The 27,601-nt window shown below is 46.0% G+C and overlaps 3 long non-coding RNA genes across 3 annotated transcripts; all 3 read left to right on the forward strand.

Annotated features, from left to right (window-relative positions):
• LOC125774596 (uncharacterized) lies at nucleotides 1-26,777 on the forward strand. The gene is made up of 4 exons (XR_007421077.1): nucleotides 1-156; nucleotides 5,155-5,602; nucleotides 6,862-7,645; nucleotides 26,624-26,777. It is a non-coding gene; the product is annotated as an uncharacterized LOC125774596 (long non-coding RNA).
• On the forward strand, nucleotides 8,571-15,511 carry LOC125774600 (uncharacterized). The gene is made up of 3 exons (XR_007421082.1): nucleotides 8,571-8,611; nucleotides 13,296-13,869; nucleotides 15,200-15,511. It is a non-coding gene; the product is annotated as an uncharacterized LOC125774600 (long non-coding RNA).
• Nucleotides 16,141-21,029, forward strand: LOC125774601 (uncharacterized). Its single transcript, XR_007421083.1, has 3 exons — nucleotides 16,141-16,361; nucleotides 18,952-18,979; nucleotides 20,996-21,029. It is a non-coding gene; the product is annotated as an uncharacterized LOC125774601 (long non-coding RNA).
• Nucleotides 26,778-27,601: the final 824 nt, after the last annotated feature.

The raw sequence follows: 27,601 nt of genomic DNA on the forward strand, positions 1-27,601 counted from the left end.
AGGTGTCTTGGCTAAGGTGTCTTGGCTTATGTGTCTTGGCTAAGGTGTCTTGGCTAAGGTGTCTTGGCTAATGTGTCTCGGCTAATGTGTCTTGGCTAATGTGTCTTGGCTTATGTGTCTTGGCTAAGGTGTCTTGGCTAAAGTGTCTTGGCTAATGTGTCTCGGCTAATGTGTCTTGGCTAATGTGTCTTGGCTAATGTGTCTTGGCTTAAGTGTCTTGGCTAATGTGTCTTGGCTAAGGTGTCTTGGCTAAGGTGTATTGGCTAATGTGTCTTGGCTAAGGTGTCCTGGATAATGTGTCTTGGCTAAGGTGTCTTGGCTAATGTGTCTTGGCTAAGCTGTCTTGGCTAAGGTGTCTTGACTAAAATGTCTTGGCTAAGGTGTCTTGGCTAATGTGTCTCGGCTAATGTGTCTTGGCTAATGTGTCTTGGCTTATGTGTCTTGGCTAAGGTGTCTTGGCTAAGGTGTCTTGGCTTATGTGTCTTGGCTAAGGTGTCTTGGCTAAGGTGTCTTGGCTAATGTGTCTCGGCTAATGTGTCTTGGCTAATGTGTCTTGGCTTATGTGTCTTGGCTAAGGTGTCTTGGCTAAGGTGTCTTGGATAATGTGTCTTGGCTAAGGTGTCTTGGCTAAGGTGTCTTGGCTAATGTGTCTTGGCTAAGGTGTCTTGGCTAAGGTGTCTTGGCTAAGGTGTCTTGACTAAAATGTCTTGGCTAAGGTGTCTTGGCTAAGGTGTCTTGGCTAATGTGTCTCGGCTAATGTGTCTTGGCTAATGTGTCTTGGCTTATGTGTCTTGGCTAAGGTGTCTTGGCTAAGGTGTCTTGGCTTATGTGTCTTGGCTAAGGTGTCTTGGCTAAGGTGTCTTGGCTAATGTGTCTCGGCTTATGTGTCTTGGCTAAGGTGTCTTGGCTAAGGTGTCTTGGCTAATGTGTCTCGGCTAATGTGTCTTGGCTAATGTGTCTTGGCTAATGTGTCTTGGCTAAGGTGTCTTGGCTAAGGTGTTTTGGATAATGTGTCTTGGATAATGTGTCTTGGCTAAGGTGTCTTGGCTAAGCTGTCTTGGCTAATGTGTCTTGGCTAAGGTGTCTTGGCTAAGGTGTCATGGCTAAGGTGTCTTGGATAATGTGTCTCGTCTAATTTGTCTTGGCTAATGTGTCTCGGCTAATGTGTCTTGGCTAATGTGTCTTGGCTAAGGTGTCTTGGCTAATGTGTCGCGGCTAATGTGTCTTGGCTAATGTGTCTTGGCTAATGTGTCTTGGCTAATGTGTCTTGGCTAAGGTGTCTTGGCTAAGGTGTCTTGGCTACAGTGTCATGGCTAATGTGTCTTGGCTAAGGTGTCTTGGCTAAGGTGTCTTGGCTAATGTGTCTAAGCTAATGTGTCTTGGCTAAGGTGTCTTGGCTAAGGTGTCTTGGCTAATGTGTCTTGGCTAATGCGTCGTGGCTAATGTGTCTTGGCTAATGTGTCTTGGCTAATGTGTCTTGGCTAAGGTGTCTTGGCTAAGGTGTCTTGGCTAAAGTGTCTTGGCTAATGTGTCTTGGATAAGGTGTCTTGGCTAAGGTGTCTTGGCTAAGGTATCTTGGCTTAGGTGTCCTGGATAATGTGTCTTGGCTAAGGTGTCTTGGCTTAAGTGTCTTGGCTAATGTGTCATGGCTAAGGTGTCTTGGTTAATGTGTCTTGGCTAATGTGTCTTGGCTAAGGTGTCTTGGCTAATGTGTCTTGGCTAATGTGTCTTGGCTAATGTGTCTTGGCTAAGGTGTCTTGGCTAATGTGTCTTGGCTAAGGTGTCTTGGCTAATGTGTCTTGGCTAAGGTGTCTTGGCTAATGTGTCTTGGCTAAGGTGTCTTGGCTAAGGTGTCTTGGCTAATGTGTCTTACCTAATGTGTCTTGGCTAATGTGTCTTGGCTAATGTGTCTTGGCTAAGGTGTCTTGGCTAAGGTGTCTTGGCTAATGTGTCTTGGCTAAGGTGTCTTGGCTAATGTGTCTTGGCTTATGTGTCTTGGCTAAGGTGTCTTGGCTAAGGTGTCTTAGCTAAGGTGTCTTGGCTAATGTGTCTTGGCTAATGTGTCTTGGCTAAGGTGTCTTGGCTAAGGTGTCTTGGCTAAAGTGTCTTGGCTAATGTGTCTTGGCTAATGTGTCTTGGCTAAGGTGTCTTGGCTAATGTGTCTTGGCTAATGTGTCTCGGCTAATGTGTCTTTGCTAATGTGTCTTGGCTAAGGTGTCTTGGCTAAGGTGTCTTGGTTAATGTGTCTTGGCTAATGTGTCTTGGCTAATGTGTCTTGGCTAATTTGTCTTGGCTAAGGTGTCTTGGCTAATGTGTCTTGGCTAAGGTGTCTTGGCTAAGGTGTCTTGGCTAATGTGTCTTGGCTAAGGTGTCTTGGCTAATGTGTCTTGGCTAATGTGTCTCGGCTAATGTGTCTTGGCTAATGTGTCTTGGCTAAGGTGTCTTGGCTAAGGTGGCTCGGCTAATGTGTCTTGGCTAATGTGTCTTGGCTAATGTGGCTTGGCTAAGGTGTCTTGGCTAAGGTGTCTTGGCTAAGGTGTCTTGGCTAAGGTGTCTTGGCTAAGGTGTCTTGGCTAATGTGTCTTGGCTAATGTGTCTTGGCTAATGTGTCTTGGCTAAGGTGTCTTGGCTAATGTGTCTTGGCTAATGTGTCTTGGCTAAGGTGTCTTGGCTAAGGTGTCTTGGCTAATGTGTCTTGGCTAAGGTGTCTTGGCTTATGTGTCTTGGCTAATGTGTCTCGGCTAATGTGTCTTGGCTAATGTGTCTTGGCTAAGGTGTCTTGGCGAAGGTGGCTCGGCTAATGTGTCTTGGCTAATGTGTCTTGGCTAATGTGGCTTGGCTAAGGTGTCTTGGCTAAGGTGTCTTGGCTAAGGTGTCTTGGCTAAGGTGTCTTGGCTAATGTGTCTTGGCTAATGTGTCTTGGCTAAGGTGTCCTCGCTAATGTGTCTTGGCTAATGTGTCTTGGCTAATGTGTCTTGGCTAAGGTGTATTGGCTAATGTGTCTTGGCTGAGGTGTCCTGGATAATGTGTCTTGGCTAATGTGTCTTAGCTAAGGTGTCTTGGCTAAGGTGTCTTGGCTAATGTGTCTTTGCTAATGTGTCTTGGCTAATGTGTCTTGGCTAATGTGTCTTGGCTACAGTGTCTTGGCTAATGTGTCTTGGCTAAGGTGTCTTGGCTAATGTGTCTTGGCTAATGTGTCTTGGCTAAGGTGTCATGGCTAAGGTTTCTTGGCTAATGTGTCTTGGCTAAGGTGTCTTGGCTAAGGTGTCTTGGCTAAGGTGTCTTGGCTAATGTGTCTTGGCTAAGGTGTCTTGGCTAAGGTGTCTTGGCTAAGCTGTCTTGGCTAAGGTGTCTTGGCTAATGTGTCTTGGCTAATGTGTCTTGGCTACAGTGTCTTGGCTAATGTGTCTTGGCTAAGGTGTCTTGGCTAATGTGTCTTGGCTAATGTGTCTTGGCTAAGGTGTCATGGCTAAGGTTTCTTGGCTAATGTGTCTTGGCTAATGTGTCTTGGCTAAGGTGTCATGGCTAAGGTTTCTTGGCTAATGTGTCTTGGCTAAGGTGTCTTGGCTAAGGTGTCTTGGCTAAGCTGTCTTGGCTAAGGTGTCCTGGCTAATGTGTCTTGGCTAATGTGTCTTGGCTAAGGTGTCTTGGCTAATGTGTCTTGGCTAAGGTGTCTTGGCTAAGGTGTCTTGGCTAAGGTGTCTTGGCTAAGGTGTCTTGGCTAAGGTGTCTTGGCTAATGTGTCTTGGCTTATGTGTCTTGGCTAAGGTGTCTTGGCTAAGGTGTCTTGGCTAATGTGTCTTGGCTAAGGTGTATTGGCTAATGTGTCTTGGCTAAGGTGTCCTGGATAATGTGTCTTGGCTAATGGGTCTTGGCTAATGTGTCTTGGCTAAGGTGCCTTGGCTAAGGTGTCTTGGCTAATGTGTCTTGGCTAATGTGTCTTAGCTAAGGTGTCTTGGCTAAGGTGTATTGGCTAATGTGTCTTTGCTAATGTGTCTTGGCTAATGTGTCTTGGCTAATGTGTCTTGGCTACAGTGTCTTGGCTAATGTGTCTTGGCTAAGGTGTCTTGGCTAATGTGTCTTGGCTAAGGTGTCATGGCTAAGGTTTCTTGGCTAATGTGTCTTGGCTAAGGTGTCTTGGCTAAGGTGTCTTGGCTAAGGTGTCTTGGCTAATGTGTCTTGGCTAAGGTGTCTTGGCTAAGGTGTCTTGGCTAAGCTGTCTTGGCTAAGGTGTCTTGGCTAATGTGTCTTGGCTAATGTGTCTTGGCTACAGTGTCTTGGCTAATGTGTCTTGGCTAAGGTGTCTTGGCTAATGTGTCTTGGCTAATGTGTCTTGGCTAAGGTGTCATGGCTAAGGTTTCTTGGCTAATGTGTCTTGGCTAATGTGTCTTGGCTAAGGTGTCATGGCTAAGGTTTCTTGGCTAACGTGTCTTGGCTAAGGTGTCTTGGCTAAGGTGTCTTGGCTAAGCTGTCTTGGCTAAGGTGTCTTGGCTAATGTGTCTTGGCTAATGTGTCTTGGCTAATGTGTCTTGGCTAAGGTGTCTTGGCTAATGTGTCTTGGCTAAGGTGTCTTGGCTAAGGTGTCTTGGCTAAGGTGTCTTGGCTAAGCTGTCTTGGCTAAGGTGTCTTGGCTAATGTGTCTTGGCTAATGTGTCTTGGCTACAGTGTCTTGGCTAATGTGTCTTGGCTAAGGTGTCTTGGCTAATGTGTCTTGGCTAAGGTGTCTTGGCTACAGTGTCTTGGCTAAGGTGTCTTGGCTAAGGTGTCTTGGCTAAGGTGTCTTGGCTAAGGTGTCTTGGCTAATGTGTCTTGGCTTATGTGTCTTGGCTAAGGTGTCTTGGCTAAGGTGTCTTGGCTAAGGTGTCTTGGCTAAGGTGTCTTGGCTAATGTGTCTTGGCTAATGTGTCTTGGCTAATGTGTCTCGGCTAATGTGTCTTGGCTAATGTGTCTTGGCTAATGTGTCTTGGCTAAGGTGTCTTGGCTAATGTGTCTTGGCGAAGGTGTCTTGGCTAATGTGTCTTGGCTAATGTGTCTTGGCTCATGTGTCTTGGCTAAGGTGTCTTGGCTAATGTATCTTGGCTAATGTGTCTTGGCTAATGTGTTTCGGCTAATGTGTCTTGGCGAATGTGTCTTTGCTAATGTGTCTTGGCTAAGGTGTCTTGGCTAAGTTGTCTTGGCTAATGTGTCTTGGCTAATGTGTCTTGGCTAAGGTGTCTTGGCTAATGTGTCTTGGCTAAGGTGTCTTGGCTAAGGTGTCTTGGCTAAGGTGTCTTGGCTAAGGTGTCTTGGCTAATGTGTCTTGGCTAAGGTGTCTTTGCTAATGTGTCTTGGCTAATGTGTCTTGGCTAATGTGTCTCGGCTAATGTGTCTCAGCTAATGTGTCTTGGCTAAAGTGTCTTGGCTAATGTGTCTTGGCTAAGGTGTCTTGGCTAATGTGTCTTGGCTAAAGTGTCTTGGCTAATGTGTCTTGGCTAAGGTGTCTTGGCTAAGGTGTCTTGGCTAAGGTGTCTTGGCTAATGTGTCTTGGCTAAGGTGTCTTGGCTAATGTGTCTTGGCTAATGTGTCTTGGCTAATGTGTCTTGGCTAATGTGTCTCAGCTAATGTGTCTTGGCTAAGGTGTCTTGGGTAAGGTGTCTTGGCTAATGTGTCTTGGCTAAGGTGTCTTGGCTAAGGTGTCATGGCTAAGGTGTCTTGGCTAATGTGTCTTGGCTAATGTGTCTTGGCTAATGTGTCTTGGCTAAGGTGTCTCGGCTAATGTGTCTCGGCTAAGGTGTCTTGGCTAAGGTGTCTTGGCTAAGGTGTCTTGGCTAAGGTGTCTTGGCTAAGTGTTCTTGGCTAATGTGTCTTAACTTATGTGTCTTGGCTAAGGTGTCTTGGCTAATGTGTCATGGCTAATGTGTCTTGGCTAAGGTGTCTTGGCTAAGGTGTCTTGGCTAATGTGTCTTGGCTAAGGAGTTTTGGCTTATGTGTCTTGGCTAATGTGCTTGGCTAAAGTGTCTTGGCTAATGTGTCTTGGCTAATGTGTCTTGGCTAAGGTGTCTTGGCTAAGGTGTCTTGGCTAAGGTGTCTTGGCTAATGTGTCTTGGCTAAGGTGTCGTGGCTAATGTGTCTTGGCTAAGGTGTCTTGGCTAAGGTGTCTTGGCTAATGGGTCTTGGCTAAGGTGTCTTGGCTAATGTGTCTTGGCTAATGTGTCTTGGCTAAGGTGTCTTGGCTAAGGTGTCTTGGCTAAGGTGTCTTGGCTAATGTGTCTTGGCTAATGTGTCTTGGCTAAGGTGTCTTGGCTAATGTATCTTTGCTAAGGTGTCTTGGCTAATGTGTCTCGGCTAAGCTGTCTTGGCTAATGTGTCTTGGCTAATGTGTCTTGGCTAATGTGTCTTGGCTAAGGTGTCTTGGCTAAGGTGTCTTGGCTAAGGTGTCTTGGCTAATGTGTCTTGGCTAAGGTGTCTTGGCTAATGTGTCTTGGCTAATGTGTGTTGGCTAATGTGTCTCGGCTAATGTGTCATGGCTAAGGTGTCTTGGCTAATGTGTCTTGGCTAATGTGTCTTGGCTAAGGTGTCTTGGCTAAGGTGTCTTGGCTAAGGTGTCTTGGCTAATGTGTCTCGGCTAAGGTGTCTTGGCTTAGGTGTCTTGGCTAATGTGTCTTGGATAATGTGTCTTGGATAATGTGTCTTGGCTAATTTGTCTTGGCTAAGGTGTCTTGGCTAATGTGTCTTGGCTAAGGTGTCTTGGCTAAGGTGTCATGGCTAAGGTGTCTTGGATAATGTGTCTCGTCTAATTTGTCTTGGCTAATGTGTCTCGGCTAATGTGTCTTGGCTAAGGTGTCTTGGCTGAGGTGTCTTGGCTAACGTGTCTCGGCTAAGGTGTCTTGGCTAAAGTGTCTTGGCTAATGTGTCTTGGCTAATGTGTCTTGGCTAAGGTGTCTTGGCTAAGGTGTCATGGCTAAGGTGTCTTGGCTAATGTGTCTTGGCTAATGTGTCTTGGCTAATGTGTCTTGGCTAAGGTGTCTTGGCTAATGTGTCTTGGCTACTGTGTCTCGGCTAATGTGTCTTGGCTAAGGTGTCTTGGCTAAGGTGTTTTGGCTAATGTGTCTTGGCTTAGGTGTCTTGGCTAATGTGTCTTGGCTAATGTGTCTTGGCTAATGTGTCTTGGCTAAGGTGTCTTGGCTAATGTGTCTTGGCTAATGTGTCTTGGCTAATGTGTCTTGGCTAATGTGTCTTGGCTAAGGTGTCTTGGCTAAGGTGTCTTGGCTAAGGTGTCTTGGCTAAGGTGTCTTGGTTAAGGTGTCTTGGCTAATGTGTCTTGGCTAATGTGTCTTGGCTAAGGTGTCTTGGCTAAGGTGTCTTGGCTAATGTGTCTCGGCTAATGTGTCTTAGCTAATGTGTCTTGGCTAAGGTGTCTTGGCTAAGGTGTCATGGCTAAGGTGTCTTGGCTAATGTGTCTTGGCTAATGTGTCTTGGCTAAGGTGTCTTGGCTAATGTGTCTTGGCTAATGTGTCTTGGCTAATGTGTCTTGGCTAATGTGTCTTGGCTAATGTGTCTTGGCTAATGTGTCTTGGCTAAGGTGTCTTGGCTAATGTGTCTTGGCTAAGGTGTCTTGGCTAAGGTGTCTTGGCTAAGGTGTCTCGGCTAATGTGTCTTGGCTAATGTGTCTTAGCTAAGGTGTCTTGGCTAAGGTGTCTTGGCTAATGTGTCTTTGCTAATGTGTCTTGGCTAATGTGTCTTGGCTAATGTGTCTTGGCTAATGTGTCTTGGCTAAGGTGTCTTGGCTAATGTGTCTTGGCTAAGGTGTCTTGGCTAATGTGTCTTGGCTAAGGTGTCTTGGCTAATGTGTCTTGGCTAAGGTGTCTTGGCTAATGTGTCTTGGCTAATGTGTCTTGGCTAATGTGTCTTGGCTAATGTGTCTTGGCTAATGTGTCTTAGCTAAGGTGTCTTGGCTAAGGTGTCTTGGCTAATGTGTCTTTGCTAATGTGTCTTGGCTAATGTGTCTTGGCTAATGTGTCTTGGCTAAGGTGTCTTGGCTAATGTGTCTTGGCTAAGGTGTCTTGGTTAATGTGTCTTGGCTAAGGTGTCTTGGCTAATGTGTCTTGGCTAAGGTGTCTTGGCTAATGTGTCTTGGCTAAGGTGTCTTGGCTAATGTGTCTTGGCTAATGTGTCTTGGCTAATGTGTCTTGGCTAATGTGTCTTGGCTAATGTGTCTTAGCTAAGGTGTCTTGGCTAAGGTGTCTTGGCTAATGGGTCTTGGCTAAGGTGTCTTGGCTAATGTGTCTTGGCTAATGTGTCTTGGCTAAGGTGTCTTGGCTAAGGTGTCTTGGCTAAGGTGTCTTGGCTAATGTGTCTTGGCTAATGTGTCTTGGCTAAGGTGTCTTGGCTAATGTATCTTTGCTAAGGTGTCTTGGCTAATGTGTCTCGGCTAAGCTGTCTTGGCTAATGTGTCTTGGCTAATGTGTCTTGGCTAATGTGTCTTGGCTAAGGTGTCTTGGCTAAGGTGTCTTGGCTAAGGTGTCTTGGCTAATGTGTCTTGGCTAAGGTGTCTTGGCTAATGTGTCTTGGCTAATGTGTGTTGGCTAATGTGTCTCGGCTAATGTGTCATGGCTAAGGTGTCTTGGCTAATGTGTCTTGGCTAATGTGTCTTGGCTAAGGTGTCTTGGCTAAGGTGTCTTGGCTAAGGTGTCTTGGCTAATGTGTCTCGGCTAAGGTGTCTTGGCTTAGGTGTCTTGGCTAATGTGTCTTGGATAATGTGTCTTGGATAATGTGTCTTGGCTAATTTGTCTTGGCTAAGGTGTCTTGGCTAATGTGTCTTGGCTAAGGTGTCTTGGCTAAGGTGTCATGGCTAAGGTGTCTTGGATAATGTGTCTCGTCTAATTTGTCTTGGCTAATGTGTCTCGGCTAATGTGTCTTGGCTAAGGTGTCTTGGCTGAGGTGTCTTGGCTAACGTGTCTCGGCTAAGGTGTCTTGGCTAAAGTGTCTTGGCTAATGTGTCTTGGCTAATGTGTCTTGGCTAAGGTGTCTTGGCTAAGGTGTCATGGCTAAGGTGTCTTGGCTAATGTGTCTTGGCTAATGTGTCTTGGCTAATGTGTCTTGGCTAAGGTGTCTTGGCTAATGTGTCTTGGCTACTGTGTCTCGGCTAATGTGTCTTGGCTAAGGTGTCTTGGCTAAGGTGTTTTGGCTAATGTGTCTTGGCTTAGGTGTCTTGGCTAATGTGTCTTGGCTAATGTGTCTTGGCTAATGTGTCTTGGCTAAGGTGTCTTGGCTAATGTGTCTTGGCTAATGTGTCTTGGCTAATGTGTCTTGGCTAATGTGTCTTGGCTAAGGTGTCTTGGCTAAGGTGTCTTGGCTAAGGTGTCTTGGCTAAGGTGTCTTGGTTAAGGTGTCTTGGCTAATGTGTCTTGGCTAATGTGTCTTGGCTAAGGTGTCTTGGCTAAGGTGTCTTGGCTAATGTGTCTCGGCTAATGTGTCTTAGCTAATGTGTCTTGGCTAAGGTGTCTTGGCTAAGGTGTCATGGCTAAGGTGTCTTGGCTAATGTGTCTTGGCTAATGTGTCTTGGCTAAGGTGTCTTGGCTAATGTGTCTTGGCTAATGTGTCTTGGCTAATGTGTCTTGGCTAAGGTGTCTTGGCTAATGTGTCTTGGCTAAGGTGTCTTGGCTAATGTGTCTTGGCTAAGGTGTCTTGGCTAATGTGTCTTGGCTAATGTGTCTTGGCTAAGGTGTCTTGGCTAATGTGTCTTGGCTAATGTGTCTTAGCTAAGGTGTCTTGGCTAAGGTGTCTTGGCTAATGTGTCTTTGCTAATGTGTCTTGGCTAATGTGTCTTGGCTAATGTGTCTTGGCTAAGGTGTCTTGGCTAAGGTGTCTTGGCTAATGTGTCTTGGCTAATGTGTCTTGGCTAATGTGTCTTGGCTAATGTGTCTTGGCTAATGTGTCTTGGCTAAGGTGTCTTGGCTAATGTGTCTTGGCTAAGGTGTCTTGGCTAATGTGTCTTGGCTAAGGTGTCTCGGCTAATGTGTCTTAGCTAAGGTGTCTTGGCTAAGGTGTCTTGGCTAATGTGTCTTTGCTAATGTGTCTTGGCTAATGTGTCTTGGCTAATGTGTCTTGGCTAATGTGTCTTGGCTAAGGTGTCTTGGTTAATGTGTCTTGGCTAAGGTGTCTTGGCTAATGTGTCTTGGCTAAGGTGTCTTGGCTAATGTGTCTTGGCTAAGGTGTCTTGGCTAATGTGTCTTGGCTAATGTGTCTTGGCTAATGTGTCTTGGCTAATGTGTCTTGGCTAATGTGTCTTAGCTAAGGTGTCTTGGCTAAGGTGTCTTGGCTAATGTGTCTTTGCTAATGTGTCTTGGCTAATGTGTCTTGGCTAATGTGTCTTGGCTAAGGTGTCTTGGCTAATGTGTCTTGGCTAAGGTGTCTTGGCTAATGTGTCTTGGCTAAGGTGTCTTGGCTAAGGTTTCTTGGATAATGTGTCTTGGCTAAGGTGTCTTGGCTAAGGTGTCTTGGCTAAGGTGTCTTGGCTAATGTGTTTTGGCTAAGGTGTCTTGGCTAAGGTGTCTTGGCTAAGCTGTCTTGGCTAAGGTGTCTTGGCTTATGTGTCTTGGCTAATGTGTCTTGGCTAATGTGTCTTGGCTAAGGTGTCTTGGCTAATGTGTCTTGGCTAAGGTGTCTTGGCTAACCGTGGAAATAGACGTAGAGCGACATTTCTCGCGCGACATTTCTCGTCAATATTCGATGAAATGCGATGAAAAGTCCATATATAAAAAACAGCATCAAAACGTCATTTCCATAGAAACACATAGAAATACTCCAACGAAGTAGGCACAGAAATGTCTCGCCGAGCGATTTGCTTTGTTTGCAGAATTGAGCTACTTTTGAGAAATGTCGCGCGAGAAAAGTCTCTCTACGTCTATTTCCACGGTAAGGTGTCTTGGCTAAGGTGTCTTGGCTAATGGGTCTTGGCTAATGTGTCTTGGCTAAGGTGTCTTGGCTAAGGTGTCTTGGCTAAGGTGTCTTGGCTAAGGTGTCTTGGCTAATGTGTCTTGGCTAATGTGTCTTGGCTAATGTGTCTCGGCTAATGTGTCTCGGCTAATGTGTCTTGGCTAATGTGTCTTGGCTAATGTGTCTTGGCTAAGGTGTCTTGGCTAATGTGTCTTGGCGAAGGTGTCTTGGCTAATGTGTCTCAGCTAATGTGTCTTGGCTCATGTGTCTTGGCTAAGGTGTCTTGGCTAATGTGTCTTGGCTAATGTGTCTTGGCTAATGTGTTTCGGCTAATGTGTCTTGGCGAATGTGTCTTTGCTAATGTGTCTTGGCTAAGGTGTCTTGGCTAAGTTGTCTTGGCTAATGTGTCTTGGCTAAGGTGTCTTGGCTAAGGTGTCTTGGCTAAGGTGTCTTGGCTAAGGTGTCTTGGCTAAGGTGTCTTGGCTAAGGTGTCTTGGCTAATGTGTCTTGGCTAAGGTGTCTTGGCTAATGTGTCTTGGCTAATGTGTCTCAGCTAATGTGTCTTGGCTAAGGTGTCTCGGCTAATGTGTCTTGGCTAATGTGTCTTGGCTAAGGTGTCTTGGCTAAGGTGTCATGGCTAAGGTGTCTTGGCTAATTTGTCTTGGCTAATGTGTCTTGGCTAATGTGTCTTGGCTAAGGTGTCTTGGCTAATGTGTCTTGGCTCATGTGTCTCGGCTAATGTGTCTTGGCTAAGGTGTCTTGGCTAAGGTGTTTTGGCTAATGTGTCTTGGCTTAGGTGTCTTGGCTAATGTGTCTTGGCTAATGTGTCTTGGCTAATGTGTCTTGGCTAATGTGTCTCGGCTAATGTGTCTCGGCTAATGTGTCTTGGCTAATGTGTCTTGGCTAAGGTGTCTTGGCTAATGTGTCTCGGCTAAGGTGTCTTGGCTAAGGTGTCTTGGCTAAGGTGTCTTGGCTAATGTGTCTTGGCTAATGTGTCTTGGCTTATGTGTCTTGGCTAAGGTGTGTTGGCTAAGGTGTCTTGGCTAAGGTGTCTTGGCTAAGGTGTCTTGGCTAAGGTGTCTTGGCTAAGGTGTCTTGGCTAATGTGTCTTGGCTAAGGTGTCTCGGCTAAGGTGTCTCGGCTAAGGTGTCTTGGCTAAGGTGTCTTGGCTAAGGTGTCTTGGCTAAGTGTTCTTGGCTAATGTGTCTTAACTTATGTGTCTTGGCTAATGTGTCATGGCTAATGTGTCTTGGCTAAGGTGTCTTGGCTAAGGTGTCTTGGCTAATGTGTCTTGGCTAAGGAGTCTTGGCTTATGTGTCTTGGCTAATGTGCCTTGGCTAAAGTGTCTTGGCTAATGTGTCTTGGCTAATGTGTCTTGGCTAAGGTGTCTTGGCTAAGGTGTCTTGGCTAAGGTGTCTTGGCTAATGTGTCTCGGCTAAGGTGTCTTGGCTAATGTGTCTTGGCTAAGGTGTCTTGGCTAAGGTGTCTTGGCTAATGGGTCTTGGCTAAGGTGTCTTGGCTAATGTGTCTTGGCTAATGTGTCTTGGCTAAGGTGTCTTGGCTAAGGTGTCTTGGCTAAGGTGTCTTGGCTAATGTGTCTTGGCTAATGTGTCTTGGCTAAGGTGTCTTGGCTAATGTATCTTTGCTAAGGTGTCTTGGCTAATGTGTCTCGGCTAAGCTGTCTTGGCTAAGGTGTCTTGGCTAATGTGTCTTGGCTAATGTGTCTTGGCTAAGGTGTCTTGGCTAAGGTGTCTTGGCTAAGGTGTCTTGGCTAATGTGTCTCGTCTAATGTGTCTTGGCTAATGTGTCTTGGCTAATGTGTCTTGGCTAAGGTGTCTTGGCTAAGGTGTCTTGGCTAAGGTGTCTTGGCTAATGTGTCTTGGCTAATGTGTCTTGGCTAAGGTGTCTTGGCTAAGGTGTCTTGGCTAATGTGTCTTGGCTAATGTGTCTTGGCTAATGTGTCTCGGCTAAGGTGTCTTGGCTAAGGTGTCTTGGCTAATGTGTCTTGGATAATGTGTCTTGGATAATGTGTCTTGGCTAATGTGTCTTGGCTAAGGTGTCTCGGCTAATGTGTCTTGGCTAAGGTGTCTTGGCTAAGGTGTCATGGCTAAGGTATCTTGGCTAATGTGTCTCGTCTAATTTGTCTTGGCTAATGTGTCTTGGCTAAGGTGTCTTGGCTAAGGTGTCTTGGCTAAGGTGTCTTGGCTAAGGTGTCTTGGCTAATGTGTCTCGGCTAATGTGTCTTGGCTAAGGTGTCTTGGCTAATGTGTCTTGGCTAATGTGTCTTGGCTAAGGTGTCTTGGCTAAGGTGTCATGGCTAAGGTGTCTTGGCTAATGTGTCTTGGCTAATGTGTCTTGGCTAATGTGTCTTGGCTAAGGTGTCTTGGCTAATGTGTCTTGGCTAATGTGTCTCGGCTAATGTGTCTTGGCTAAGGTGTCTTGGCTAAGGTGTTTTGGCTAATGTGTCTTGGCTTAGGTGTCTTGGCTAATGTGTCTTGGCTAATGTGTCTTGGCTAATGTGTCTTGGCTAAGGTGTCTTGGCTAAGGTGTCTTGGCTAATGTGTCTTGGCTAATGTGTCTTGGCTAATGTGTCTTGGCTAATGTGTCTTGGCTAAGGTGTCTTGGCTAATGTGTCTCGGCTAAGGTGTCTTGGCAAAGGTGTCTTGGCTAATGTGTCTTGGATAATGTGTCTTGGCTAATGTGTCTTGGCTAAGGTGTCTCGGCTAATGTGTCTTGGCTAATGTGTCTTGGCTAAGGTGTCTTGGCTAATGTGTCTTGGCTAATGTGTCTTGGCTAATGTGTCTTGGCTAATGTGTCTTGGCTAAGGTGTCTTGGCTAAGGTGTCTTGGCTAATGTGTCTTGGCTAAGGTGTCTTGGCTAAGGTGTCTTGGCTAAGGTGTCTTGGCTAAGGTGTCTTGGCTAATGTGTCTTGGCTAAAGTGTCTTTTCTAATGTGTCTTGGCTAAGGTGTCTTGGCTAATGTGTCTCGGCTAAGGTGTCTTGGCTAATGTGTCTTGGCTAAGGTGTCTTGGCTAAGGTGTCTTGGCTAATGTGTCTTGGCTAAGGTGTCTTGGCTAATGTGTCTTGGCTAAGGTGTCTTGGCTAAGGTGTCATGGCTAAGGTGTCTTGGCTAATGTGTCTCGTCTAATTTGTCTTGGCTTATGTGTCTCGGCTAATGTGTCTTGGCTAAGGTGTCTTGGCTAAGGTGTCTTGGCTAAGGTGTCTTGGCTAATGTGTCTTGGCTAATGTGTCTTGGCTAATGTGTCTTGGCTAAGGTGTCTTGGCTAAGGTGTCTTGGCTAATGTGTCTTGGCTAATGTGTCTTGGCTAATGTGTCTTGGCTAATGTGTCTTGGCTAATGTGTCTCGGCTAAGGTGTCTTGGCAAAGGTGTCTTGGCTAATGTGTCTTGGATAATGTGTCTTGGCTAATGTGTCTTGGCTAATGTGTCTCGGCTAAGGTGTCTTGGCTAATGTGTCTTGGCTAATGTGTCTTGGCTAATGTGTTTCGGCTAATGTGTCTTGGCGAATGTGTCTTTGCTAATGTGTCTTGGCTAAGGTGTCTTGGCTAAGTTGTCTTGGCTAATGTGTCTTGGCTAAGGTGTCTTGGCTAAGGTGTCTTGGCTAAGGTGTCTTGGCTAAGGTGTCTTGGCTAATGTGTCTTGGCTAAGGTGTCTTGGCTAATGTGTCTTGGCTAATGTGTCTCAGCTAATGTGTCTTGGCTAAGGTGTCTCGGCTAATGTGTCTTGGCTAATGTGTCTTGGCTAAGGTGTCTTGGCTAAGGTGTCATGGCTAAGGTGTCTTGGCCAATTTGTCTTGGCTAATGTGTCTTGGCTAATGTGTCTCGGCTAATGTGTCTTGGCTAAGGTGTTTTGGCTAAGGTGTCTTGGCTAATGTGTCTTGGCTAAGGTGTCTTGGCTAAGGTGTCTTGGCTAATGTGTCTCGGCTAAGGTGTCTTGGCAAAGGTGTCTTGGCTAATGTGTCTTGGATAATGTGTCTTGGCTAATGTGTCTTGGCTAATGTGTCTCGGCTAATGTGTCTTGGCTAATGTGTCTTGGCTAAGGTGTCTTGGCTAAGGTGTCTTGGCTAAGGTGTCTTGGCTAATGTGTCTTGGCTAATGTGTCTTGGCTAATGTGTCTCGGCTAATGTGTCTTGGCTAAGGTGTCTTGGCTAAGGTGTCTTGGCTAAGGTGTCTTGGCTAATGTGTCTTGGCTAAGGTGTCTTGGCTAATGTGTCTTGGCTAATGTGTCTCGGCTAATGTGTCTTGGCTAAGGTGTCTTGGCTAAGGTGTCTTGGCTAATGTGTCTTGGCTAAGGTGTCTTGGCTAATGTGTCTCGTCTAATGTGTCTTGGCTAATGTGTCTTGGCTAAGGTGTCTTGGCTAATGTGTCTTGGCTAATGTGTCTTGGCTAATGTGTCTCGGCTAATGTGTCTTGGCTAAGGTGTGTTGGCTAATGTGTCTTGGCTAATGTGCCTTGGCTAAAGTGTCTTGGCTAATGTGTCTTGGCTAATGTGTCTTGGCTAATGTGTCTTGGCTAATGTGTCTTGGCTAAGGTGTCTTGGCTAATGTGTCTTGGCTAAGGTGTCTTGGCTAATGTGTCTCGGCTAAGGTGTCTTGGCTAAGGTGTCTTGGCTAATGTGTCTTGAATAATGTGTCTTGGCTAATGTGTCTTGGCTAATGTGTCTCGGCTAAGGCGTCTTGGCTAATGTGTCTTGGCTAAGGTGTCTTGGCTAAGGTGTCATGGCTAAGGTGTCTTGGCTAATGTGTCTCGTCTAATGTGTCTTGGCTAATGTGTCTCGGCTAATGTGTCTTGGCTAAGGTGTCTTGGCTAAGGTGTCTTGGCTAATGTGTCTTGGCTAATGTGTCTTGGCTAAGGTGTCTTGGCTAAGGTGTCTTGGCTAATGTGTCTTGGCTTATGTGTCTTGGCTAATGTGTCTTGGCTAAGGTGTCTTGGCTAAGGTGTCTTGGCTAATGTGTCTTGGCTAATGTGTCTTGGCTAATGTGTCTTGGCTAAGGTGTCTTGGCTAAGGTGTCATGGCTAAGGATTCTTGGCTAAGGTGTCTTGGCTAATGTGTCTTGGCTAAGGTGTCTTGGCTAATGTGTCTTGGCTAATGTGTCTTGGCTAATGTGTCTTGGCTTAAGTGTCTTGGCTAAAGTGTCTTGGCTAAGGTGTCTTGGCTAAGGTGTCTTGGCTAATGTGTCCTGGATAATGTGTCTTGGCTAATGTGTCTTGGCTAATGTGTCTCGGCTAATGTGTCTTGGCTAATGTGTCTTGGCTAAGGTGTCTTGGCTAAGGTGTCATGGCTAAGGTGTCTTGGCTAATGTGTCTCGTCTAATGTGTCTTGGCTAATGTGTCTCGGCTAATGTGTCTTGGCTAAGGTGTCTTGGCTAAGGTGTCTTGGCTAAGGTGTCTTGGCTAATGTGTCTTGGCTAATGTGTCTTGGCTGAGGTGTCTTGGCTAAGGTGTCTTGGCTAAGGTGTCTTGGCTAAGGTGTCTTGGCTAATGTGTCTTGGCTAATGTTTCTTGGCTTATGTGTCTTGGCTAAAGTGTCTTGGCTAATGTGTCTTGGCTAAGGTGTCTTGGCTAAGGTGTCTTGGCTAATGTGTCTTGGCTAATGTGTCTTGGCTAATGTGTCTTGGCTAATGTGTCTTGGCTAAGGTGTCTTGGCTAATGTGTCTTGGCTAATGTTTCTTGGCTTATGTGTCTTGGCTAAAGTGTCTTGGCTAATGTGTATTGGCTAAGGTGTCTTGGCAAAGGTGTCTTGGCTAATGTGTCTTGGCTAATGTGTCTTGGCTAAGGTGTCTTGGCTAAGGTGTCTTGGCTAATGTGTCTTGGCTAAGGTGTCTTGGCTAATGTGTTTTGGCTAAGGTGTCTTGGCTAATGGGTCTTGGCTAAGGTGTCTTGGCTAATGTGTCTCGGCTAATGTGTCTTGGCTAAGGTGTCTTGGCTAAGGTGTCATGGGTAAGGTGTCTTGGCTAATGTGTCTTGGCTAATGTGTCTTGGCTAAGGTGTCTTGGCTAATGTGTCTTGGCTAATGTGTCTTGGCTAATGTGTCTTGGCTAAGGTGTCTTGGCTAAGGTGTCTTGGCTAATGTGTCTTGGATAATGTGTCTTGGCTAAGGTGTCTTGGCTAATGTGTCGTGGCTAAGGTGTCTTGGCTAATGTGTCTTGGCTAAGGTGTCTTGGCTAAGGTGTCATGGCTAAGGTGTCTTGGCTAATGTGTCTCGTCTTATGTGTCTTGGCTAATGTGTCTCGGCAAATGTGTCTTGACGAAGGTTTCTTGGCTAAGGTGTCTTGGCTAAGATGTCTTGGCTAAGGTGTCTTGGCTAATGTATCTTGGCTAATGTGTCTTGGCTAAGGTGTCTTGGCTAAGGTGTCTTGGCTAATGTGTCTTGGCTAATGTGTCTTGGCTAATGTGTCTTGGCTAATGTGTCTTGGCTAAGGTGGCTTGGCTAATGTGTCTCGGCTAATGTGTCTTGGCAAAGGTATCTTGGCTAATGTGTCTTGGATAATGTGTCTTGGCTAATGTGTCTTGGCTAATGTGTCTCGGCTAATGTGTCTTGGCTAATGTGTCTTGGCTAAGGTGTCATGGCTAAGGTGTCATGGCTAAGGTGTCTTGGCTAATGTGTCTCGTCTAATGTGTCTTGGCTAATGTGTCTCGGCTAATGTGTCTTGGCTAAGGTGTCTTGGCTAAGGTGTCTTGGCTAAGGTGTCTTGGCTAATGTGCCTTGGCTAAGGTGTCTTGGCTAATGTGTCTTGGCTACTGTGTCTTGGCTAATGTGTCTTGGCTAATGTGTCTTGGCTAAGGTGTCTTGGCTAAGGTGTATTGGCTTATGTGTCTTGGCTAATGTGTCTCGGCTAATGTGTCTTGGCTAAGGTGTCTTGGCTAAGGTGTCTTGGCTAAGGTGTCTTGGCTAATGTGTCTTAGCTAATGTGTCTTGGCTAATGTGTCTTGGCTAAGGTGTCTTGGCTAAGGTGTCTTGGCTAAGGTGTCTTGGCTAAGGTGTCTTGGCTAATGTGTCTTGGCTAATGTGTCTCGTCTAATGTGTCTTGGCTAATGTGTCTCGGCTAATGTGTCTTGGCTAAGGTGTCTTGGCTAAGGTGTCTTGGCTAATGTGTCTTGGCTAATGTGTCTTGGCTAATGTGTCTTGGCTAAGGTGTCTTGGCTAAGACGTATTGGCTAATGTGTCTTGGCTAATGTGTCTCGGCTAATGTGTCTTGGCTAAGGTGTCTTGGCTAAGGTGTCTTGGCTAAGGTGTCTCGGCTAAGGTGTCTTGGCTAAGGTGTCTTGGCTAAGGTGTCTTGGCTAAGGTGTCTTGGCTAAGGTGTCTTGGCTAAGGTGTCTTGGCTAATGTGTCTTGGCTAAGGTGTCTTGGCTAATGTGTCTTGGCTAATGATTCTTGGCTTATGTGTCTTGGCTAAAGTGTCTTGGCTAATGTGTCTTGGCTAAGGTGTCTTGGCTAATGTGTCTCGGCTAAGGTGTCTTGGCTAAGGTGTCTTGGCTAATGTGTCTTGGATAATGTGTCTTGGCTAATGTGTCTTGGCTAATGTGTCTCGGCTAATGTGTCTTGGCTAATGTGTCTTGGCTAATGTGTCTTGGCTAAGGTGTCTTGGCTAAGGTGTCATGGCTAAGGTGTCTTGGCTAATGTGTCTCGTCTAATGTGTCTTGGCTAATGTGTCTCGGCTAATGTGTCTTGGCTAATGTGTCTTGGCTAAGGTGTCTTGGCTAAGGTGTCTTGGCTAAGGTGTCTCGGCTAATGTGTCTTGGATAATGTGTCTTGGCTAATGTGTCTTGGCTAATGTGTCTTGGCTAAGGTGTCTTGGCTAATGTGTCTTGGCTAAGGTGTCTTGGCTAATGTGTCTTGGCTAAGGTGTCTTGGCTAAGGTGTCTTGGCAAATGTGTCTTGGCTAATGTGTCTTGGCTAATGTGTCTTGGCTAATGTTTCTTGGCTTATGTGTCTTGGCTAATGTGTCTTGGCTAAGGTGTCTTGGCTAATGTGTCTTGGCTAATGTGTCTTGGCTAATGTGTCTTGGCTAAGGTGTCTTGGCTAATGTGTCTCGGCTAAGGTGTCTTGGCAAAGGTGTCTTGGCTAATGTGTCTTGGATAATGTGTCTTGGCTAATGTGTCTTGGCTAATGTGTCTCGGCTAATGTGTCTTGGCTAATGTGTCTTGGCTAATGTGTCTTGGATAAGGTGTCTTGGCTAAGGTGTCATGGCTAAGGTGTCTTGGCTAATGTGTCTCGTCTAATGTGTCTTGGCTAATGTGTCTCGGCTAATGTGTCTTGGCTAAGGTGTCTTGGCTAAGGTGTCTTGGCTAATGTGTCTTGGATAATGTGTCTTGGCTAATGTGTCTTGGCTAATGTGTCGTGGCTAAGGTGTCTTGGCTAATGTGTCTTGGCTAAGGTGTCTTGGCTAAGGTGTCATGGCTAAGGTGTCTTGGCTAATGTGTCTCGTCTAATGTGTCTTGGCTAATGTGTCTCGGCTAATGTGTCTTGGCTAATGTGTCTCGTCTAATGTGTCTTGGCTAATGTGTCTCGGCTAATGTGTCTTGGCTAAGGTGTGTTGGCTTATGTGTCTTGGCTAATGTGTCTTGGCTAAGGTGTCTTGGCTAATGTGTCTTGGCTAATGTGTCTTGGCTAATGTGTCTTGGCTAAGGTGTCTTGGCTAATGTGTCTCGGCTAAGGTGGCTTGGCAAAAGTGTCTTGGCAAATGTGTCTTGGCTAATGTGTCTTGGCTAATGTGTCTCGGCTAATGTGTCTTGGCTAATGTGTCTTGGCTAAGGTGTCTTGGCTAAGGTGTCATGGCTAAGGTGTCTTGGCTTATGTGTCTCGTCTAATGTGTCTTGGCTAATGTGTCTCGGCTAATGTGTCTTGGCTAAGGTGTCTTGGCTAAGGTGTCTTGGCTAAGGTGTCTTGGCTAATGTGCCTTGGCTAAGGTGTCTTGGCTAATGTGTCTTGGCTAATGTGTCTTGGCTAATGTGTCTTGGCTAATGTTTCTTGGCTAAGGTGTCTTGGCTAAGGTGTCTTGGCTTATGTGTCTTGGCTAATGTGTCTCGGCTAATGTGTCTTGGCTAAGGTGTCTTGGCTAAGGTGTCTTGGCTAATGTGTCTTAGCTAATGTGTCTTGGCTAATGTGTCTTGGCTAAGGTGTCTTGGCTAAGCTGTCTTGGCTAAGGTGTCTTGGCTAAGGTGTCTTGGCTAATGTGTCTTGGCTAATGTGTCTCGTCTAATGTGTCTTGGCTAATGTGTCTCGGCTAATGTGTCTTGGCTAAGGTGTTTTGGCTAATGTGTCTTGGCTAATGTGTCTTGGCTAATGTGTCTTAGCTAATGTGTCTTGGCTAAGGTGTCTTGGCTAAGACGTATTGGCTAATGTGTCTTGGCTAATGTGTCTCGGCTAATGTGTCTTGGCTAAGGTGTCTTGGCTAAGGTGTCTTGGCTAAGGTGTCTTGGCTAATGTGTCTTAGCTAATGTGTCTTGGATAATGTGTCTTGGCTAAGGTGTCTTGGCTAAGGTGTCTTGGCTAAGGTGTCTTGGCTAAGGTGTCTTGGCTAATGTGTCTTGGCTAAGGTGTCTTGGCTAATGTGTCTTGGCTAATGATTCTTGGCTTATGTGTCTTGGCTAAAGTGTCTTGGCTAATGTGTCTTGGCTAAGGTGTCTTGGCTAATGTGTCTCGGCTAAGGTGTCTTGGCTAAGGTGTCTTGGCTAATGTGTCTTGGATAATGTGTCTTGGCTAATGTGTCTTGGCTAATGTGTCTCGGCTAATGTGTCTTGGCTAAGGTGTCTTGGCTAATGTGTCTTGGCTAAGGTGTCTTGGCTAAGGTGTCATGGCTAAGGTGTCTTGGCTAATGTGTCTCGTCTAATGTGTCTTGGCTAATGTGTCTCGGCTAATGTGTCTTGGCTAATGTGTCTTGGCTAAGGTGTCTTGGCTAAGGTGTCTTGGCTAAGGTGTCTTGGCTAATGTGTCTTGGATAATGTGTCTTGGCTAATGTGTCTTAGCTAATGTGTCTTGGCTAAGGTGTCTTGGCTAATGTGTCTTGGCTAAGGTGTCTTGGCTAATGTGTCTTGGCTAAGGTGTCTTGGCTAAGGTGTCTTGGCAAATGTGTCTTGGCTAATGTGTCTTGGCTAATGTGTCTTGGCTAATGTTTCTTGGCTTATGTGTCTTGGCTAATGTGTCTTGGCTAAGGTGTCTTGGCTAATGTGTCTTGGCTAATGTGTCTTGGCTAATGTGTCTTGGCTAAGGTGTCTTGGCTAATGTGTCTCGGCTAAGGTGTCTTGGCAAAGGTGTCTTGGCTAATGTGTCTTGGATAATGTGTCTTGGCTAATGTGTCTTGGCTAAGGTGTCTCGGCTAATGTGTCTTGGCTAATGTGTCTTGGCTAATGTGTCTTGGATAAGGTGTCTTGGCTAAGGTGTCATGGCTAAAGTGTCTTGGCTAATGTGTCTCGTCTAATGTGTCTTGGCTAATGTGTCTCGGCTAATGTGTCTTGGCTAAGGTGTCTTGGCTAAGGTGTCTTGGCTAATGTGTCTTGGATAATGTGTCTTGGCTAATGTGTCTTGGCTAATGTGTCGTGGCTAAGGTGTCTTGGCTAATGTGTCTTGGCTAAGGTGTCTTGGCTAAGGTGTCATGGCTAAGGTGTCTTGGCTAATGTGTCTCGTCTAATGTGTCTTGGCTAATGTGTCTCGGCTAATGTGTCTTGGCTAATGTGTCTCGTCTAATGTGTCTTGGCTAATGTGTCTCGGCTAATGTGTCTTGGCTTATGTGTCTTGGCTAAAGTGTCTTGGCTAATGTGTCTTGGCTAAGGTGTCTTGGCTAATGTGTCTTGGCTAATGTGTCTTGGCTAATGTGTCTTGGCTAAGGTGTCTTGGCTAATGTGTCTCGGCTAAGGTGTCTTGGCAAAGGTGTCTTGGCTAATGTGTCTTGGATAATGTGTCTTGGCTAATGTGTCTCGGCTAATGTGTCTTGGCTAATGTGTCTTGGCTAAGGTGTCTTGGCTAAGGTGTCATGGCTAAGGTGTCTTGGCTTATGTGTCTCGTCTAATGTGTCTTGGCTAATGTGTCTCGGCTAATGTGTCTTGGCTAAGGTGTCTTGGCTAAGGTGTCTTGGCTAAGGTGTCTTGGCTAAGGTGTCTTGGCTAAGGTGTCATGGCTAAGGTGTCTTGGCTAAGTTGTCTTGGCTAATGTGTCTTGGCTAATGTGTCTTGGCTAATGTGTCTCGGCTAATGTGTCTTGGCTAAGGTGTCTTGGCTAAGGTGTCTTGGCTAAGGTGTCTTGGCTAATGTGTCTTGGATAATGTGTCTTGGCTAAGGTGTCTTGGCTAATGTGTCTTGGCTAAGGTGTCTTGGGTAATGTGTCTCGGCTAAGGTGTCTTGGCTAAGGTGTCTTGGCTAAGGTGTCTTGGATAATGTGTCTTGGCTAATGTGTCTCGGCTAATGTGTCTTGGCTAATGTGTCTTGGCTAATGTGTCTTGGCTAAGGTGTCATGGCTAAGGTGTCTTGGCTTATGTGTCTCGTCTAATGTGTCTTGGCTAATGTGTCTCGGCTAATGTGTCTCGGCTAATGTGTCTTGGCTAAGGTGTCTTGGCTAAGGTGTCTTGGCTAAGGTGTCTTGGCTAATGTGTCTTGGCTAATGTGTCTTGGCTAATGTGTCTTGGCTAAGGTGTCTTGGCTAAGGTGTCTTGGCTAATGTGTCTTGGCTAAGGTGTCTTGGCTAAGGTGTCTTGGCTAAGGTGTCTTGGCTAATGTGTCTTGGCTAATGTGTCTTGGCTAAGGTGTCTTGGCTAAGGTGTCATGGCTAAGGTGTCTTGGCTAATGTGTCTCGTCTAATGTGTCTTGGCTAATGTGTCTCGGCTAATGTGTCTTGGCTAAGGTGTCTTGGCTAAGGTGTCTTGGCTAAGGTGTCTTGGCTAATGTGTCTTGGCTAATGTGTCTTGGCTAATGTGTCTTGGCTAAGGAGTCTTGGCTAAGGTGTCTTGGCTAATGTGTCTTGGCTAATGTGTCTTGGCTAAGGTGTCTTGGCTAATGTGTCTCGGCTAAGGTGTCTTGGCAAAGGTGTCTTGGCTAATGTGTCTTGGATAATGTGTCTTGGCTAATGTGTCTTGGCTAATGTGTCTCGGCTAATGTGTCTTGGCTGATGTGTCTTGGCTAAGGTGTCTTGGCTAATGTGTCATGGCCAAGGTGTCTTGGCTAAGGTGTCATGGCTAAGGTGTCTTGGCTAATGTGTCTCGTCTAATGTGTCTTGGCTAAGGTGTCTCGACTAATGTGTCTTGGCTAAGGTGTCTTGGCTAAGGTGTCTTGGCTAAGGTGTCTTGGCTAATGTGTCTTGGCTAATGTGTCTTGGCTAATGTGTCTCGTCTAAGGTGTCTTGGCTAATGTGTCTTGGCTAATGTGTCTTGGCTAATGTGTCTTGGCTAATGTGTCTTGGCTAAGGTGTCTTGGCTAATGTGTCTTGGCTAAGGTGTCTTGGCAAAGGTGTCTTGGCTAATGTGTCTTGGATAATGTGTCTTGGCTAATGTGTCTTGGCTAATGTGTCTCGGCTAATGTGTCTTGGCTAATGTGTCTTGGCTAAGGTGTCTTGGCTAAGGTGTCTTGGCTAAGGTGTCTTGGCTCATGTGTCTCGTCTAATGTGTCTTGGCTAATGTGTCTCGGCTAATGTGTCTTGGCTAAGGTGTCTTGGCTAAGGTGTCTTGGCTAAGGTGTCTTGGCTAAGGTGTCTTGGCTAAAGTGTCTTGGCTAATGTGTCTTGGCTAAGGTGTCTTGGCTAAGGTGTCTTGGCTAATGTGTCTTGGCTAATGTGTCTTGGCTAAGATGTCTTGGCTAAGGTGTCTTGGCTAATGTGTCTTGGCTAATGTGTCTTGGCTAAGGTGTCTTGGCTAATGTGTCTTGGCTAAGGTGTCTTGGCTAATGTGTCTCGGCTAAGGTGTCTTGGCTAAGGTGTCTTGGCTAATGTGTCTTGGATAATGTGTCTTGGCTAATGTGTCTTGGCTAATGTGTCTTGGCTAATGTGTCTTGGCTAATGTGTCTTGGCTAAGGTGTCTTGGCTAAGGTGTCTTGGCTAATGTGTCTTGGCTAATGTGTCTTGGCTAATGTGTCTTGGCTAAGGTGTCTTGGCTAAGGTGTCATGGCTAAGGATTCTTGGCTAAGGTGTCTTGGCTAATGTGTCTTGGCTAAGGTGTCTTGGCTAATGTGTCTTGGCTAATGTTTCTTGGCTTATGTGTCTTGGCTTAAGTGTCTTGGCTAAAGTGTCTTGGCTAAGGTGTCATGGCTAAGGTGTCTTGACTAAGGTGTCTTGGATAATGTGTCTTGGCTAATGTGTCTTGGCTAATGTGTCTCGGCTTATGTGTCTTGGCTAATGTGTCTTGGCTAAGGTGTCTTGGCTAAGGTGTCATGGCTAAGGTGTCTTGGCTAATGTGTCTCGTCTAATGTGTCTTGGCTAATGTGTCTCGGCTAATGTGTCTTGGCTAAGGTGTCTTGGCTAAGGTGTCTTGGCTAATGTGTCTTGGCCAATGTGTCTTGGCTAATGTGTCTTGGCTGAGGTGTCTTGGCTAAGGTGTCTTGGCTAATGTGTCTTGGCTAATGTGTCTTGGCTAATGTGTCTTGGCTAATGTGTCTTGGCTAAGGTGTCTTGGCTAAGGTGTCTTGGCTAAGGTGTCTTGGCTAAGGTGTCTTGGCTAAGGTGTCTTGGCTAATGTGTCTTGGCTAATGTGTCTTGGCTAAGGTGTCTTGGCTAATGGGTCTTGGCTAAGGTGTCTTGGCTAATGTGTCTTGGCTAATGTGTCTTGGCTAAGGTGTCTTGGCCAAGGTGTCTTGGCTAAGGTGTCTTGGCTAATGTGTCTTGGCTAATGTGTCTTGGCTAATGTGTCTTGGCTAAGGTGTCTTGGCTAATGTGTCTCGGCTAAGGTGTCTTGGCTAAGGTGTCTTGGCTAAGGTGTCTTGGCTAATGTGTCTTGGATAATGTGTCTTGGCTAATGTTTCTTGGCTAATGTGTCGTGGCTAAGGTGTCTTGGCTAAGGTGTCTTGGCTAAGGTGTCTTGGCTAAGGTGTCTTGGCTAAGGTGTCATGGCTAAGGTGTCTTGGCTAATGTGTCTCGTCTAATGTGTCTTGGCTAATGTGTCTCGGCTAATGTGTCTTGGCTAAGGTGTCTTGGCTAAGGTGTCTTGGCTAAGATGTCTTGGCTAAGGTGTCTTGGCTAATGTGTCTTGGCTAATGTGTCTTGGCTAAGGTGTCTTGGCTAAGGTGTCTTGGCTAATGTGTCTTGGCTAATGTGTCTTGGCTAATGTGTCTTGGCTAAGGTGTCTTGGCTAATGTGTCTCGGCTAAGGTGTCTTGGCAAAGGTGTCTTGGCTAATGTGTCTTGGATAATGTGTCTTGGATAATGTGTCTTGGCTAATGTGTCTCGGCTAATGTGTCTTGGCTAATGTGTCTTGGCTAAGGTGTCTTGGCTAAGGTGTCATGGCTAAGGTGTCTTGGCTAATGTGTCTCGTCTAATGTGTCTTGGCTAATGTGTCTCGGCTAATGTGTCTTGGCTAAGGTGTCTTGGCTAAGGTGTCTTGGCTAAGGTGTCTTGGCTAATGTGTCTTGGCTAATGTGTCTTGGCTAATGTGTCTTGGCTGAGGTGTCTTGGCTAAGGTGTCTTGGCTAATGTGTCTTGGCTAAGGTGTCTTGGCTAATGTGTCTCGGCTAATGTGTCTTGGCTAATGTGTCTTGGCTAAGGTGTCTTGGCTAATGTGTCTTGGCTAATATGTCTTGGATAATGCGTCTTGGCTAATGTGTCTTGGCTAAGGTGTCTTGGCTAATGTGTCTTGGCTAATGTGCCTTGGCTAAAGTGTCTTGGCTAAGGTGTCTTGGCTAATGTGTCTTGGCTAATGTGTCTTGGCTAATGTGTCTCGGCTAAGGTGTCTTGGCTAAGGTGTCTTGGCTAATGTGTCTTGGATAATGTGTCTTGGCTAATGTGTCTTGGCTAATGTGTCTCGGCTAAGGCGTCTTGGCTAATGTGTCTTGGCTTAGGTGTCTTGGCTAAGGTGTCTTGGCTAATGTGTCTTGGCTAATGTGTCTCGTCTAATGTGTCTTGGCTAATGTGTCTCGGCTAATGTGTCTTGGCTAAGGTGTCTTGGCTAAGGTGTCTTGGCTAAGGTGTCTTGGCTAATGTGTCTTGGCTAATGTGTCTTGGCTAATGTGTCTTGGCTAAGGTGTCTTGGTTAATGTGTCTCGGCTAAGGTGTCTTGGCAAAGGTGTCTTGGCTAATGTGTCTTGGGTAATGTGTCTTGGATAATGTGTCTTGGCTAATGTGTCTCGGCTAATGTGTCATGGCTAATGTGTCTTGGCTAAGGTGTCTTGGCTAAGGTGTCATGGCTAAGGTGTCTTGGCTAATGTGTCTCGTCTAATGTGTCTTGGCTAATGTGTCTCGGCTAATGTGTCTTGGCTAATGTGTCTTGGCTAAGGTGTCTTGGCTAAGGTGTCATGGCTAAGGTGTCTTGGCTTATGTGTCTCGTCTAATGTGTCTTGGCTTATGTGTCTCGGCTAATGTGTCTTGGCTAAGGTGTCTTGGCTAAGGTGTCTTGGCTAAGGTGTCTTGGCTAATGTGTCTTGGCTAATGTGTCTTGGCTAAGGTGTCTTGGCTAAGGTGTCATGGCTAATGTGTCTTGGCTAATGTGTCTCGTCTAATGTGTTTTTGCTAATGTGTCTCGGCTAATGTGTCTTGGCTAAAGTGTCTTGGCTAAGGTGTCTTGGCTAATGTGTCTTGGCTAATGTGTCTTGGCTAATGTGTCTTGGCTAAGGTGTCTCGGCTAATGTGTCTTGGCTAATGTGTCTTGGCTAATGTGTCTTGGCTAATGTGTCTTGGCTAATGTGTCTTGGCTAAGGTGTCTTGGCTAATGTGTCTCGGCTAAGGTGTCTTGGCAAAGGTGTCTTGGCTAATGTGTCTTGGATAATGTGTCTTGGCTAATGTGTCTTGGCTAATGTGTCTCGGCTAATGTGTCTTGGCTAATGTGTCTTGGCTAAGGTGTCTTGGCTAAGGTGTCATGGCTAAGGTGTCTTGGCTTATGTGTCTCGTCTAATGTGTCTTGGCTAATGTGTCTCGGCTAATGTGTCTTGGCTAAGGTGTCTTGGCTAAGGTGTCTTGGCTAAGGTGTCTTGGCTAATGTGTCTTGGCTAATGTGTCTTGGCTAATGTGTCTTGGCTAAGGTGTCTTGGCTAAGGTGTCTTGGCTAAGGTGTCTTGGCTAATGTGTCTTGGCTAATGTGTCTTGGCTAATGTGTCTTGGCTAATGTGTCTTGGCTAAGGTTTCTTGGCTAATGTGTCTCGGCTAAGGTGTCTTGGCAAAGGTGTCTTGGCTAATGTGTCTTGGATAATGTGTCTTGGCTAATGTGTCTTGGCTAATGTGTCTCGGCTAATGTGTCTTGGCTAATGTGTCTTGGCTAAGGTGGCTTGGCTAAGGTGTCATGGCTAAGGTGTCTTGGCTAATGTGTCTCGTCTAATGTGTCTTGGCTAAAGTGTCTCGGCTAATGTGTCTCGGCTAATGTGTCTTGGCTAAGGTGTCTTGGCTAATGTGTCTTGGCTAATGTGTCTTGGCTAAGGTGTCTTGGCTAAGGTGTCTTGGCTAAGGTGTCTTGGCTAATGTGTCTTGGCTAATGTGTCTTGGATAATGTGTCTTGGCTAATGTGTCTTGGCTAATGTGTCTCGGCTAATGTGTCTTGGCTA

This window comes from Anopheles funestus, unplaced genomic scaffold (assembly GCF_943734845.2).
Source record: "Anopheles funestus unplaced genomic scaffold, idAnoFuneDA-416_04 scaffold_41_ctg1, whole genome shotgun sequence".
NCBI classification, from domain to species: Eukaryota; Metazoa; Arthropoda; class Insecta; order Diptera; family Culicidae; genus Anopheles; species Anopheles funestus.